Source organism: Triticum aestivum, chromosome 6B, assembly GCF_018294505.1.
Source record: "Triticum aestivum cultivar Chinese Spring chromosome 6B, IWGSC CS RefSeq v2.1, whole genome shotgun sequence".
Classification (NCBI taxonomy): domain Eukaryota; kingdom Viridiplantae; phylum Streptophyta; class Magnoliopsida; order Poales; family Poaceae; genus Triticum; species Triticum aestivum.
Genome location: NC_057810.1, coordinates 311810400 through 311814567, shown reverse-complemented (window position 1 = coordinate 311814567; position 4168 = coordinate 311810400).

Sequence of the window (4168 nt, the reverse complement as noted above, 5' to 3'; positions counted from 1 at the left end):
GGGCCAGTGCTTATCTAAGTGTTGGTCCGAACCGAGCCGCCTGCGGGACCCCCTCGGGGCAACTCAAGGTCTGGTTTTACTCGTAGCCTGTCTCATCCGGTGTTGCCCTGAGAACGAGATATGTGCAGCTCCTATCGGGATTGTCGGCGCATCGGGCGGTCTTGCTGGTCTTGTTTTCTCATTGTCGAAATGTCTTGTAAACCGGGATTCCGAGTCTGATCGGGTCTTCCTGGAAGAAGGTCTATTCCTTCGTTGATTGCGAGAGCTTGTCATGGGCTAAGTTGGGACACCCCAGCAGGGTATAATCTTTCGTAAGCCGTGCCTGCGGTTATAGGCAGATGGGAATTTGTTAATGTCCGGTTGTAGATAACTTGACACCAGATCCGAATTAAAACGCATCAACCGAGGGTGTAGCCGTGATGGTCTCTTTTCGGTGGAGTCAGGAAAGTGAACACAGTTTCTGGGTTATGTTTGACATAAGTAGGAGTTCAGGATCACTTCTTGATCATTACTAGTTGACGACCGTTCTGCTTGCTCTCTTCTCGCTCTTATTTGCGTATGTTAGCCACCATATATGCTTAGCCGCTGCTGCAGCCTCACCACTGTACCCCTTCCTTTCCCTTTAAGCTTTGCTAGTCTTAATACCCATGGTAATGGGATTGCTGAGTCCTCGTGGCTCACAGATTACTACAACAACAGTTGCAGGTACAGGTTTATGCGATGATCATGACGCGAGAGCGATGCTTGCTTGCGTTGAGTTCTTCTTCTGCTTCTTCAATTAGGGATAGGTTCCAGGTCGGCAGCCTGGGCTAGCAGGGTGGATGTCATTTGAGTTTCTGTTTGTCTTTCATCTGTAGTCGGATGATGCTCTGATGTATTGTGATGTTGTATTCATGTGGCATAATATGCCTCTTGTATGTATCCCCATCTATTATGTAATGTTGATGTAATGATATCCACCTTGCAAAAGCGTTTCAATATGCGGGTCTACCCTTGGTGGGACCTTCGAGTTCCTTTTGGATAGGGTCGCATATTGGGCGTGACAAGTTGGTATCAGAGCCTCGACCGACCCTAGGAGCCCCCTTGATTGATCGGTAGTTTGGCCGTTGTTGAGTCTAGAAGAAAACTATTTTTTCGGAGTCTAGTTATATCAGAGAGTAGGAATTCTTTTTACTCCTCTGCCCCTTCGTCGCTCTGGTGAGGAATCTTGACGTAGGTGTTTTGAACTACTCCTCTTCCTCTTCAATTTTTCTTTAGGATCACGCAGTTGGTTTTCCGATCGTTGGTTCTCAGCTCTTTTGATCCGGTGCATTTCTCGTCAAGTTGACTCGAGCCTCTTCGTCCTTGCCAAGTTCAATCCTCAGTTGTCTTATTTTCCCACCCGCCCACCCTTCTTATTCTCAGAACCGGAGTCCATAATCGAGTATCCATCCTACTCCTGTGAAGCCTTTGCTTTCTTTCAACCGGTGTTTTTTCTCTTTAAGATATTCGTCGATTTCCCCTTCCAAGTTGCCTTTGTTTTCCCGCCCTCCCACCCTTTTCTTCCTGGAGTCTAACTCTCTCTCGACCATCTATCTCATTCGTGCGGAGCCTCTTCAGTCTTTCGTTAATTATTTCAACCGGTGAATTCTCGTCTCGGTGGACATTCTTCATCTCTTTTTCTTCTCCGGTGGATTCAATTCAAGTTTTTTGGGTTGATCATATTCTCTTCCTTCGATCAAGTGTTTTCCCTGCTCGTTCTCCTCTCGCCAGTTTATCCTTCCGGAGTCATCAAGACATCTCAGGAGATTCGTCTGTGTTTGAATTAATTCGAGGTGGTCACCTCATACAAATATTTCAATTGTTCCGGTGCATCATCTATCTTTTCAACAATCCTTTTCAACGGTGTTATCTCTTCAGTGGGCCCTAACCCACAGGTCTTTTCCCAGGATCTTACCTGACTCTTCTAATTCCCCCGGAGTTATTCCAAATTCTTTTCAGAGTTTGATGTAAGAATGAATTTCATCAGTCAGATCCTTTTTCAAGATCGATTTCAAATCATTTCATTGTTGGCTCGATCCTTTCGTTTTTCATTCTTCCGGAGTATCTCAGTAATTTTGGTGTTGTTTCTCGTCGTCATTTGAAGATCGAAGAAGAGTTTTCCTCTAAATCTAGCCCATTCTCCCAAAGATTTGTGGTTCCAGCTTCATATCATCCTCTCGAATTATTCCATTTGTCAGATATTCTTTTTATCCATCCGGAGTATTTCAGGAGTTATTTCCAATTTCTTTTCACCGGAGTTCATCGTTCCAAAAGAATTCTTTGTCCTGACATTTCAGCTACCGTTATCTAATTATCCCGGTGCTTCGCTCAATTGTTCTTTAATCAGCTCATGATCTCTTTATTGTTTTGCATCTAAATCCCCTCTTGCTTATTGATTCTTCTAATTCTTCCCGGTGATTCATTCTCTTTCATTAGTCATATTTGAGTTCCTACGGTGGTTCGTTCAAGATTCTTTTTCCTTGATCATCATTTTAATCCATTCGTTCTTTTCAATCCTACCGGTGGATCAGGAAGATTTTCTCAAGTTTGCGACATGTCACTTCTCAATCCTTTTCAAGAAGAATAAGTAGTATGCGAAATCCATTGCTTGTCATCAATTTATTTTGATGAAGGATAAGCATACAATAAATCTTATTCTTATTTCATCCAAGTGAGTAATCTTTTCCTTCGGAGTTTGTTCTTGTTGAATAAATTCTAGTTCCAAGTGTTTCATCTTTTCTTTTCCGGAGTTCAAATTTCCTCGGCCATCTCGTCGGAAACCTCCTTCTAAATCATCGCAAGGCTCATCTTATTGTTTCATCCTTCAATTTTATCTCGTCATTCTTTTGTTACCGGAGTTCATGGTGGTTCGTCATGATTTAATTCATTCTCAACTGTTCATCAAGATTCTTGTTGGTGGAGTTCAAGTATCTTTTCTTCTCGCATCTCGAAGTGCAATTAATTCTCCGTTTTTCTTTTGAAGTGGAGTTTTGCATTTCTTCGTTCTTCTTAGATGTCCAATCATTTTGTTTGTGGCCGGTTATCACCTTATGATCTTGAGATGTTACCTATAATACCACAACAAGTTTAATCTTTCGTTGTTGATTTTCTCAACAACTCCGTTCAACCTTTCCTCCTAAGTTCTTTTCATTCAACTCTTTCAATTCTTTCCGGAGGTTTTGTGTCATCTATTCATCAAGCGCCATTCCATCTTCTCTAGTTCATGTTCTATTCCTTCCATTTCAGTTGGAGTGCTGCCTAAACCCATTCAGTCTTATTCGTTTCTTATCTCGTTCTAACCGAAGTGGTTTCATAGTCTATCTGATTCCGTGAGCTTTCGATTCTCGTCATTCTCGTCGTTCCTCTCTTCTTCTGGAGTGCTCTCGATTCTTTGCTTCTTCTCTTCAGTTCTTGCTTCACCTCATCCCTTTTTCTCTCCCGTCTCGGTCCTAAGATCTCGGGACGAGATCTCTTGTTAGTGGACGAGTATTGTAAGGCCCCGGATCCGATGCGCCAGGTGTCTGCCAGTTATTCGCCTTCGTGGCCATGTCCTTTGCTTGTGTGTTGCATTTTATCATGTCATCATGTGCATTGCATTGCATACGTGTTCGTCTCATGCATCCGAGCTTTTTCCCCGTTGTCCGTTTTGCAATCCGGCGCTCCTATGTCCTCCGGCGTTCCCCTTTTGTCTCTCTCATTGTGAGTGGGTGTTAAACGTTCTCGGAATGGACCGAGTCTTGCCAAGCGGCCTTGGTATAACACCGGTAGACCGCCTGTCAAGTTTCGTGCCATTTGGAGTCCGTTTGATACCCCAACGGTTAACCGGGTAACCGTAAAGCCCCTCTCTCTTTGCAGCCCAACACCCTTCCAAACTGGCCCAAAACCCATCTAACTCCCCTCCATGATCTTGGTCGTTCGATCACGATCGCGTGGCCGAAAACCGCTCCTCATTTGGACACTCCTAGCTCCCTCTACCTATAAATATGTGGCCTCCCCCGAAATTCCCGCAGTCCAAAACCCTAGCTTTCGTCCTCCTCCCGCAGCCAGACATGTCCGTCTAGCCGCCGGACATGTCCAACCGCCCCGCACCCAATCCCACGCCTCCGCGTGTCCCCGCCGCCTGTCCCGCGCCGCCGCGGCCCGCGGG